Source organism: Homarus americanus, unplaced genomic scaffold (genome assembly GCF_018991925.1).
Source record: "Homarus americanus isolate GMGI-L3 unplaced genomic scaffold, GMGI_Hamer_2.0 scaffold7604, whole genome shotgun sequence".
Taxonomy (NCBI): domain Eukaryota; kingdom Metazoa; phylum Arthropoda; class Malacostraca; order Decapoda; family Nephropidae; genus Homarus; species Homarus americanus.
The window spans coordinates 1-12585 of record NW_024746078.1 but is presented as its reverse complement, the minus strand read 5'-3'; the positions used below and the strand labels follow the sequence as shown (position 1 = coordinate 12585).

The following is a 12585-nucleotide window of genomic DNA, read 5'->3' as shown; positions in this document are numbered from 1 at the left end:
TGGTGAAATGGACATCTAAGACATACAATCTCTGAAAATGAATTGCTGGAAGCACCCTCTGTACATGTAAGGACCACCAATTGTGAGTAAAGCACAGAGTAAATTGTGTAGTGTTAACACAGTGTCAAGATAATTGAAAAAGACAGTGAATTCTTGTGAGTACAGAAAATCCGCTTTGTGTTAATCATCCGTGAAAGCTACAGAGTTATATTTTCTTGAGACATTCTCGTCAAGTATCATCAAGTATTTTATTTTGAGCATTGCTATGAGTACTTTGTGAATTGAAAGTTTGTATTGTCCTCTTTAGAGATACTTAATTTTCTGAGTGAGTCACCGATACTACTGCCGATTATTTATTTTGGTGAGTATCCATTTAAGAAGTATCCGAGGCATTTATGTGTCAATGTTTACCCCCTTTGCTCTGGAAGGGTGTTAATTGAATTTATCTTTGGTGGGGTTGTTTTGTAGAAGATTTGTTGTGACATCAACGATCTGATAAGTTACAACATGTGAGTTCGACAATATCTTTGTGTCAGACATCCGTGAACCCCAACAATATCTTCAGACTTTCATTCACCTCTTAGGTCTTGAGCCTCTCGTGGGAAATCTGATATCCACTACCACATTGAAAAATGTAGTCTCCATCCTCTTGAGTACATCGCTGACAGGTTCGTCTGCACACTCATAGCTAAAGTGACATTTTTTAGTTCTTAGTCTTCTGTTTCAGCACCGTGTCTACGCTCATCGCTTCACAGATTTCTTTAGCAATAGTTAGTGCATCAGCAAAACCTGTATTTCTGTAGCTGACAATATCATCTCTGGTCTTTTTGAGCAGATCTACAGCCACGCCGAGCTGTATCGTAGTCGACTGCATTAGTTTGCTCACGTGCTGAATTTTGCTGAGTATATCATACCACACAACTGAACAAATGACAAAACGGTATGACCCTACTTCCTCTGCCAACGATTAAGCCTCAACTTTGACGACAGGGTCAGTTGCAGATTCTCTGTGCTCCAAAAGCGCTTCTTTGAGTTGCGGAGGTTGATATCTAATTGCCTCCACACTTTTTACTCGGCTTTCCCATCTGACGTCTGACCACGATTTCAGAGTAATATTAACATGTTTTAAAAGAACTTGCCACCTCTGAGGAGAGGCTGAATACAATGTGAATACTTTCGTTAAATATCCAAAGTAACAAGTTGCATTTAGGGAGCTCTTGGCAGCGTCACCTAATATAAAATTCAAATTATGGGCACCACAAGGGACAAATAAGGGCCGAGAATTCTGTTGAAAACTGGCTTGAACTCGGCGATGTTTCCTCTCATATTTTGTTCATTGTCGTGAGATTGACCTCGATAATCCTCCAAAAAAAAATCATTCATTTGTTTGTCTTCGGTAGAATTCATGACAAATTTAGCGCATAGACTTCTACCTCAAGGAACCCCAAGGTAGTGTGACTGTGATTGCCTGCATTACTTTCAACCCTACTTAAAGTTCCACTTGGAGAAAAATTACCATTGGATTGACAGTTAAGTTTGTATTTGACCCTCTAGAGCCAAATTGCTTTCAGCTAGAAGACTGAATAATCGCCATTAGTCTATGAAGGACATACCGATTCCTCAGCCAAATTAACATTTTCCATTTCCGTCTGTCTCGTCCTTCCACATACAGTGACCTCAGTTCTATGTTGTCATGTTTTTTTTAGTGTGTTCTATGTTACTTTCATGTGTGCTGAGCAAATGACTAGTTCTCAGTTGGAGTCAATTTGTTACCATGGAATTTATTGAGATAACACAAGTTTGGTGTTAAATTTTTCATTGTTGTATTTTTCAACCTGTTTTTATTTAACGGAGAATTTTATTACATAGCGCCTTACCATTTCTTACAGTGTAGACTGATATGCATTGTTGGTAAAGAGGTTATATGTATTTGAGAACTAATTCCGGTGTATTTTCAGCCATAGTATTGAGTGGGTTGAGGACTCTGTGGTGAAATGGACATCTAAGACATACAATCTCTGAAAATGAATTGCTGGAAGCACCCTCTGTACATGTAAGGACCACCAATTGTGAGTAAAGCACAGAGTAAATTGTGTAGTGTTAACACAGTGTCAAGATAATTGAAAAAGACAGTGAATTCTTGTGAGTACAGAAAATCCGCTTTGTGTTAATCATCCGTGAAAGCTACAGAGTTATATTTTCTTGAGACATTCTCGTCAAGTATCATCAAGTATTTTATTTTGAGCATTGTTATGAGTACTTTGTGAATTGAAAGTTTGTATTGTCCTCTTTAGAGATACTTAATTTTCTGAGTGAGTCACCGATACTACTGCCGATTATTTATTTTGGTGAGTATCCATTTAAGAAGTATCCGAGGCATTTATGTTTCAATGTTTACCCCCTTTGCTCTGGAAGGGTGTTAATTGAATTTATCTTTGGTGGGGTTGTTTTGTAGAAGATTTGTTGTGACATCAGCGCACGATGATCACAGTAGTTGTGAATAAGTTACAACTTATGTGTGAGTTCCGACAATATCTTTGTCAGACATGTCCGTGAACCCCAACAATACCTTGAACTTTTCATTCACCTCGCCTGGGTCTTGAACACTCTCATTAGAGAAATCACAAATATCCACTACCACATTGAAAAATGTGATCTCCATCCCTCTTAGTACATACCGGCTGACAGGTTCGTCTGCTTTACTCTGCTTCAAGTGACATTTTTAGTTCTTGGTCTTCTGTTTCGGCACGTATCATGTCATAAACTTCACAGATTTCTTTACTTAATAGTTAGTGCATCAGCAAAACCTGTATTTCTGTAGCTGACAATATCATCTCTGGTCTTTTTGAGCAGATCTACAGCCACTCCGAGCTGTATCGTAGTCGACTGCATTAGTTTGCTCACGTGCTGAATTTTTCTGAGTATATCATACCACACAACTGAACAAATGACAAAACGGTATGACCCTACTTCCTCTGCCAACGATTAAGCCTCAACTTTGACGACAGGGTCAGTTGCAGATTCTCTGTGCTCCAAAAGCGCTTCTTTGAGTTGCGGAGGTTGATATCTAATTGCCTCCACACTTTTTACTCGGCTTTCCCATCTGACGTCTGACCACGATTTCAGAGTAATATTAACATGTTTTAAAAGAACTTGCCACCTCTGAGGAGAGGCTGAAAACAATGTGAATACTTTCGTTAAATATCCAAAGTAACAAGTTGCATTTAGGGAGCTCTTGGCAGCGTCACCTAATATAAAATTCAAATTATGGGCACCACAAGGGACAAATAAGGGCCGAGAATTCTGTTGAAGAAGCCTGGCTTGAACTCCTTTGATGTTTCCTCTCATATTTGCTTCATTGTCGTAGGATTGACCTCGATAATCCTCAAAAGAAATGTTCATTTGTTTGTCTTCCGAGTAGAATTCATGACAAATTTAGCCCTGTAGACTTCTCTACCTCAAGGAACCCCAAGGTAGTGTGACTGTGATTGCCTGCATTACTTTCAACCCTACTTAAAGTTCCACTTCTTGGAGAAAATTACCATTGGATTGACAGTTAAGTTTTTCGGCTGACCCTCTAGAGCCAAATTGCTTTCAGCTAGAGACTGAATAATCGCCATTAGTCTAGTGAGGACTTGGCACCACCCGTTCCACTCAGCCATTAACATTTCCATTTCCCGTCTGTCTATCGTCCTTCCACTTGCAATGTTGACCTCCAGTTCCTTCTATGTTGTCATGTTTTTTTTAGTGTGTTCTATGTTACTTTCATGTGTGCTGAGCAAATGACTAGTTCTCAGTTGGAGTCAATTTGTTACCATGGAATTTATTGAGATAACACAAGTTTGGTGTTAAATTTTTCATTGTTGTATTTTTCAACCTGTTTTTATTAAACGGAGAATTTTATTACATAGCGCCTTACCATTTCTTACAGTGTAGACTGATATGCATTGTTGGTAAAGAGGTTATATGTATTTGAGAACTAATTCCGGTGTATTTTCAGCCATAGTATTGAGTGGGTTGAGGACTCTGTGGTGAAATGGACATCTAAGACATACAATCTCTGAAAATGAATTGCTGGAAGCACCCTCTGTACATGTAAGGACCACCAATTGTGAGTAAAGCACAGAGTAAATTGTGTAGTGTTAACACAGTGTCAAGATAATTGAAAAAGACAGTGAATTCTTGTGAGTACAGAAAATCCGCTTTGTGTTAATCATCCGTGAAAGCTACAGAGTTATATTTTCTTGAGACATTCTCGTCAAGTATCATCAAGTATTTTATTTTGAGCATTGCTATGAGTACTTTGTGAATTGAAAGTTTGTATTGTCCTCTTTAGAGATACTTAATTTTCTGAGTGAGTCACCGATACTACTGTCGATTATTTATTTTGGTGAGTATCCATTTAAGAAGTATCCGAGGCATTTATGTGTCAATGTTTACCCCCTTTGCTCTGGAAGGGTGTTAATTGAATTTATCTTTGGTGGGGTTGTTTTGTAGAAGATTTGTTGTGACATCAGCGCACGATGATCACAGTAGTTGTGAATAAGTTACAACTTATGTGTGAGTTCCGACAATATCTTTGTCAGACATGTCCGTGAACCCCAACAATATCTTGAACTTTTCATTCACCTCGCCCAAGGTCTTGAACCTCTCATTAAGAGAGGAAATCACAGTATCCACTACCACATTGAAAAATGTAGTCTCCATCCTCTTGAGTACATCGCTGACAGGTTCGTCTGCACACTCATAGCTAAAGTGACATTTTTTAGTTCTTAGTCTTCTGTTTCAGCACCGTGTCTACGCTCATCGCTTCACAGATTTCTTTAGCAATAGTTAGTGCATCAGCAAAACCTGTATTTCTGTAGCTGACAATATCATCTCTGGTCTTTTTGAGCAGATCTACAGCCACGCCGAGCTGTATCGTAGTCGACTGCATTAGTTTGCTCACGTGCTGAATTTTGCTGAGTATATCATACCACACAACTGAACAAATGACAAAACGGTATGACCCTACTTCCTCTGCCAACGATTAAGCCTCAACTTTGACGACAGGGTCAGTTGCAGATTCTCTGTGCTCCAAAAGCGCTTCTTTGAGTTGCGGAGGTTGATATCTAATTGCCTCCACACTTTTTACTCGGCTTTCTCATCTGACGTCTGACCACGATTTCAGAGTAATATTAACATGTTTTAAAAGAACTTGCCACCTCTGAGGAGAGGCTGAAAACAATGTGAATACTTTCGTTAAATATCCAAAGTAACAAGTTGCATTTAGAACTCCTTGGCTCTGCTCTAAGAATTCAATTATAGACTGCAAGGGACAAATAGGGGCCGAGAATTCTGTTGAAGAAGCCTGGCTTGAACTCCTTTGATGTTTCCTCATGGCCTTCCATTATGCGTAAGTTATTTTCGACCAATCCTCCAAAGAAATGTTCATTTGTTTATCTTCCGAGTGATTCGCAATAAATTTAGCCCTGCAAACTACTCTAAAGAGACTGAGTAGTGTGACTGTGATTGCCTGCATTACTTTCAACCCTACTTAAAGTTCCGCCTTGGAGAAAATTACCATTGGATTGACAGTTAGTTTTCATTTGACCCTCTAGAGCCAAATTGCTTTCAGCTAGAGACTGAATAATAGCCATTAGTCTAGTGAGACTTGGCATACCCGTTCCACTCAGCCGTGCTTGTTTCCATTTCCCGTCATCTACTCGTCCTTCCACTTGCAATGTTGACCTCCAGTTCCTTCTATGTTGTCATGTTTTTTTAGTGTGTTCTATGTTACTTTCATGTGTGCTGAGCAAATGACTAGTTCTCAGTTGGAGTCAATTTGTTACCATTGAATTTATTGAGATAACACAAGTTTGGTGTTAAATTTTTCATTGTTGTATTTTTCAACCTGTTTTTATTTAACGGAGAATTTTATTACATAGCGCCTTACCATTTCTTACAGTGTAGACTGATATGCATTGTTGGTAAAGAGGTTATATGTATTTGAGAACTAATTCCTGTGTATTTTCAGCCATAGTATTGAGTGGGTTGAGGACTCTGTGGTGAAATGGACATCTAAGACATACAATCTCTGAAAATGAATTGCTGGAAGCACCCTCTGTACATGTAAGGACCACCAATTGTGAGTAAAGCACAGAGTAAATTGTGTAGTGTTAACACAGTGTCAAGATAATTGAAAAAGACAGTGAATTCTTGTGAGTACAGAAAATCCGCTTTGTGTTAATCATCCGTGAAAGCTACAGAGTTATATTTTCTTGAGACATTCTCGTCAAGTATCATCAAGTATTTTATTTTGAGAATTGCTATGAGTACTTTGTGAATTGAAAGTTTGTATTGTCCTCTTTAGAGATACTTAATTTTCTGAGTGAGTCACCGATACTACTGCCGATTATTTATTTTGGTGAGTATCCATTTAAGAAGTATCCGAGGCATTTATGTGTCAATGTTTACCCCCTTTGCTCTGGAAGGGTGTTAATTGAATTTATCTTTGGTGGGGTTGTTTTGTAGAAGATTTGTTGTGACATCAGCGCACGATGATCACAGTAGTTGTGAATAAGTTACAACTTATGTGTGAGTTCCGACAATATCTTTGTCAGACATGTCCGTGAACCCCAACAATACCTTGAACTTTTCATTCACCTCGCCCAAGGTCTTGAACCTCTCATTAAGAGAGGAAATCACAGTATCCACTACCACATTGAAAAATGTAGTCTCCATCCTCTTGAGTACATCGCTGACAGGTTCGTCTGCACACTCATAGCTAAAGTGACATTTTTTAGTTCTTAGTCTTCTGTTTCAGCACCGTGTCTATGCTCATCGCTTCACAGATTTCTTTAGCAATAGTTAGTGCATCAGCAAAACCTGTATTTCTGTAGCTGACAATATCATCTCTGGTCTTTTTGAGCAGATCTACAGCCACGCCGAGCTGTATCGTAGTCGACTGCATTAGTTTGCTCACGTGCTGAATTTTTCTGAGTATATCATACCACACAACTGAACAAATGACAAAACGGTATGACCCTACTTCCTCTGCCAACGATTAAGCCTCAACTTTGACGACAGGGTCAGTTGCAGATTCTCTGTGCTCCAAAAGCGCTTCTTTGAGTTGCGGAGGTTGATATCTAATTGCCTCCACACTTTTTACTCGGCTTTCCCATCTGACGTCTGACCACGATTTCAGAGTAATATTAACATGTTTTAAAAGAACTTGCCACCTCTGAGGAGAGGCTGAAAACAATGTGAATACTTTCGTTAAATATCCAAAGTAACAAGTTGCATTTAGGGAGCTCTTGGCAGCGTCACCTAATATAAAATTCAAATTATGGGCACCACAAGGGACAAATAAGGGCCGAGAATTCTGTTGAAGAAGCCTGGCTTGAACTCCTTTGATGTTTCCTCTCATATTTGCTTCATTGTCGTAGGATTGACCTCGATAATCCTCAAAAGAAATGTTCATTTGTTTGTCTTCCGAGTAGAATTCATGACAAATTTAGCCCTGTAGACTTCTCTCTCAAGGCTAAGGTAGTGTGTGTTGTGAGGTGCCCTGCACATTACTTTCAACCCTACTTAAAGTTTGGAAAATTACCATTGGATTGACAGTTAAGTTTTTATTTGACCCTCTAGAGGCCGTGCTTTCAGCTAGAGACCGAATAATAGCCATTAGTCTAGTGAGGGACTTGGCGCCACCCGTTCTCCCTCAGCCATTAACATTTCCATTTCCGATCTGTCTATATCGTCCTTCCACTTGCAATATTGACCTCCAGTTCCTTCTATATTTGTCATGTTTTTTTTTAGTATGTTCCTATATTACTTTCGCCAACTGACTTGCTGGGCAAATGGCTAGTTCTCAGTTAAGTCAATTTGTATTTACCATAAATTTATTGGAATGCCTGAAGTTTGGTATTAAATTTTTCATTATTGTATTTTCAGCCTGTTTTTATTTTAGCGAATTTTATTACATAGCGCCTTACCATTTCTTACAGTGTAGACTGATATGCATTGTTGGTAAAGAGGTTATATGTATTTGAGAACTAATTCCGGTGTATTTTCAGCCATAGTATTGAGTGGGTTGAGGACTCTGTGGTGAAATGGACACATAAGACATACAATCTCTGAAAATGAAATTGCTGGAAGCACCACTCTGTACATCTGGGACCACCAATTGTGGTAAGCACAGAGTGGGGTGTGTAGTGTTAACTGATGTCAAGATAATTAGAAAAAGACAGTGAATTCTTGTGATACAAAATCCACTTTGTGTTAATCTATCGTGGCTTCTGGAGAGAGTTATATTTTTCTTGAGACATTCGTCAAGTAGTCGTATTTTATTTTGAGCATTGCTATGAGTACTTTTAGCCAATTAAGTTTGTGTCCTCCTTTAGAGATACTTAATTTTCTGAGTAGTCACCGATACTACTGTGATTATTTTTGGTGAGTATCCATTGAAAGTATCAGGCATTTGGCAATAATGTTACCCCTTTGCTCTGGAAGGGTGTTAATTAATTCATCTTTGGCAATTGGGGTTGTTTTTGTGAGGAATTTGTTGTGACATGTCGTGCTTTGATAGTCACAGTAGTTGTGAATAAGTTACAACTTATGTGTGAGTTCCGACAATATCTTTGTCAGACATGTCCGTGAACCCCAACAATACCTTGAACTTTTCATTCACCTCGCCCAAGGTCTTGAACCTCTCATTAAGAGAGGAAATCACAGTATCCACTACCACATTGAAAAATGTAGTCTCCATCCTCTTGAGTACATCGCTGACAGGTTCGTCTGCACACTCATAGCTAAAGTGACATTTTTTAGTTCTTAGTCTCTTCTGTTTCAGCAGATCTACAGCCACGCCGAGCTGTATCGTAGTCGACTGCATTAGTTTGCTCACGTGCTGAATTTTGCTGAGTATATCATACCACACAACTGAACAAATGACAAAACGGTATGACCCTACTTCCTCTGCCAACGATTAAGCCTCAACTTTGACGACAGGGTCAGTTGCAGATTCTCTGTGCTCCAAAAGCGCTTCTTTGAGTTGCGGAGGTTGATATCTAATTGCCTCCACACTTTTTACTCGGCTTTCCCATCTGACGTCTGACCACGATTTCAGAGTAATATTAACATGTTTTAAAAGAACTTGCCACCTCTGAGGAGCGGCTGAAAACAATGTGAATACTTTCGTTAAATATCCAAAGTAACAAGTTGCATTTAGGGAGCTCTTGGCAGCGTCACCTAATATAAAATTCAAATTATGGGCACCACAAGGGACAAATAAGGGCCGAGAATTCTGTTGAAGAAGCCTAGCTTGAACTCCTTTGATGTTTCCTCTCATATTTGCTTCATTGTCGTAGGATTGACCTCGACAATCCTCAAAAGAAATGTTCATTTGTTTGTCTTCCGAGTAGAATTCATGACAAATTTAGCCCTGTAGACTTCTCTACCTCAAGGAACCCCAAGGTAGTGTGACTGTGATTGCCTGCATTACTTTCAACCCTACTTAAAGTTCCACTTCTTGGAGAAAATTACCATTGGATTGACAGTTAAGTTTTTCGGCTGACCCTCTAGAGCCAAATTGCTTTCAGCTAGAGACTGAATAATCGCCATTAGTCTAGTGAGGACTTGGCGCCACCCGTTCCACTCAGCCATTAACATTTCCATTTCCCGTCTGTCTATCGTCCTTCCACTTGCAATGTTGACCTCCAGTTCCTTCTATGTTGTCATGTTTTTTTTAGTGTGTTCTATGTTACTTTCATGTGTGCTGAGCAAATGACTAGTTCTCAGTTGGAGTCAATTTGTTACCATTGAATTTATTGAGATAACACAAGTTTGGTGTTAAATTTTTCATTGTTGTATTTTTCAACCTGTTTTTATTTAACGGAGAATTTTATTACATAGCGCCTTACCATTTCTTACAGTGTAGACTGATATGCATTGTTGGTAAAGAGGTTATATGTATTTGAGAACTAATTCCGGTGTATTTTCAGCCATAGTATTGATTGGGTTGAGGACTCTGTGGTGAAATGGACATCTAAGACATACAATCTCTGAAAATGGATTGCTGGAAGCACCCTCTGTACATGTAAGGACCACCAATTGTGAGTAAAGCACAGAGTAAATTGTGTAGTGTTAACACAGTGTCAAGATAATTGAAAAAGACAGTGAATTCTTGTGAGTACAGAAAATCCGCTTTGTGTTTATCATTCGTGAAATCTACAGTTATATTTTCTTGAGACATTCTCGTCAAGTACCATCAAGTATTTTATTTTGAGCACTGCTATGAGTACTGTGTGAATTGAAACCTTGTAGTGTTGTCTTTAGAGATACTTAATCTGCTGAGTGAGTCACCCATACTATTACTGGCTTTAAATTTTTTTTTTGGTGAGTATCCATTTAAAAGGTATCCGAGGCATTTATGTGTTAACTCATGTGAGTTCCGAGAATCCTGCTGTTTTCATGGATGTTGTTATCTATTTGGGAACGCTAAGGTTCAGTAGAGAAAACTGTTTAGAGATTTTCCAGTTGGTCGGTCACGTCTCTCAATTGCCGTAAATGGCCCTTACTTAGTACTTGAGAGTCGTTGATCGTAAACATCAACTGTTTGCTTCGCCAGTCAAGTGGCCAGAGTGACCCTGTTGGGGGAGGGATTGTCAGTATGTACCATGGACAAGAGGAATGAGTAGATGTGTCTTACTGCAGTGAGAACATCGTTTGGTGTGAGTGATCAAGTTGCTTGGAGGTCCTATCTGCAGTAGGCCTGGGTTAATGTAGGAGGTAGTTGGGCTGGACTTTAGTCACGGCTAGGCGTGTACAAGAGTACATGGGCCTAGTGCAGTTTAAGAAGCTTGCATTGCAAAGTAACAGAAGGGCACTGAGGTTTTGGGGGTTTCATGGGGACCGGGTCGCTGGCATTAAAGTCTATTTGAGTCCATACTCTGGCCATTCAGATCTTGCCTCGTCCCACGAGTGGAGAATGATTCTTTTGTGATAAGGTCAACCCGAATACTTCAGTGGCTGGATGGGGTCAGTCTATCTACTCCTAGCTTGAGATCTAAATTGTTGAATTTTGAAGCTTGGGTCCAGTGTCATCCGAGTGGATGTTGTAATTAAAAGTGTCATACATATCTGATCAATCGCCAAGATGGAAACTACCTGCCGTCCTGGTGGATGGTGCAGTTAAAAGTGTACGAAAACTGTAATTAAGGCCGGCCTGTTATTTTTATTATTATGTTCTGTAATATTGATGTATGATTATGTTATTCTGTGTGCCATAACAAGTGGTGCTGTGTTCATTTTATCTGCCCTGGCTGGGAGTTTGTGTGATTAGTCAACTGAGTTGCAAAATTGTATGTATGTGAAAATTATGTAACCATGTGTGTTGCCTGTATTGATGACCATTACCCCAGTATTGCAAGATATTGTGTTTTGAAAATTATGTATTTACTGTGAATGTTTTGTCAACTATACCGCATAATATTGAATCTTGGGGAGGGGAAAGCTTTGTAACGACCACGGTCGTACACGTCAGTTAACGCCAAAATCAAATGATTCATATTACGCTCACTAGCCCACAAAACATGTACCTCTGCTTTATTTTTGAGTCCTCCATCTGAGGAGTCCGTTTTCTCGTCACTTCAAGACGCCTCAGTCCTCTGTTATCCCATTTTCTCTGACTTACTGAAACCAACCTCTCTATATAATGAATTTGAATGTGAGAGAGAACACCCTGGTTTTGAGTCAGCTTAGATATGTCTGTTTACAGTTGAAACATTCAAGATCAATTGTGAGTGGTGTTGAACGCTTCAACTGTCAAGTAAGTGAGTGTTGAGTCTGCCAGGATAAACGATACCCATCGGTTTTGTTCCCTAAGAATACCCATGAGTTTCTGATCGCTACTGGAGTTATGTTATTTTGTTTCCCCGACATCAGAGAATCTGATGTTTGTAGTTTAGTTAGAGTCAGTTGTCTATTTAAGAAAGTCATTAATTTCCTGAATTATTCTGTCAACTGGTATAATCTCCCAGATCTAACGTCTCCCTGTGAATAGCTCCTTGTTCGCCTCAGGCCTGAGCTTGCAGAATTGATGTTATCAACGTGTATATTCCACCTAGTAAATTACCCTGATCAGGAATACCGGAGTTCATAATTCAGTATACGGTGATCCAAAATGGTAGAGAAGGTATGTTGTTGGTAAGATTGACCTTTCTGGCATGAATATGGAGGCCCAAGCTGCCCAGCAGGTGCACGTATATACCTCTACGCGAGGGAGAATCACGCATTTGTGACTCTTCCTCAACGTATCTCCAGGTATGGTTGTGTGTTTTCCCCGCCGCCTAGTAATTCAGTTTAACTTAGTCAATTTTGTGAATATCAGTGTTCATGTTTTAACATAGTGTGTAACGAGTCAACCTCCCTGACTCCACCTGGAGATTGTACTTCATCTATTGCATGGAGCTGTGTCCGCCCATGTTTGGAGGGATAACTTGCAGAAATATAGTATCCCGGGTTAAGTATTGAACCCCTGAATGAGAGTTCAAGGTACCAGGTGGTTCCTTGTGAAGTGATAAGAATTATGGTATGTTACTAGTG

The 12585-nt window shown here is 39.5% G+C and overlaps 1 long non-coding RNA gene across 1 annotated transcript; it reads left to right on the top strand.

The window, feature by feature from the left end:
- Positions 1 to 6: 6 nt before the first annotated feature.
- On the top strand, positions 7 to 7509 carry LOC121878911. Its single transcript, XR_006091256.1, has 4 exons — positions 7 to 361; positions 1959 to 2348; positions 4001 to 4390; positions 6017 to 7509. It is a non-coding gene; the product is annotated as an uncharacterized LOC121878911 (long non-coding RNA).
- The last annotated feature ends 5076 nt before the right edge of the window (positions 7510 to 12585 follow it).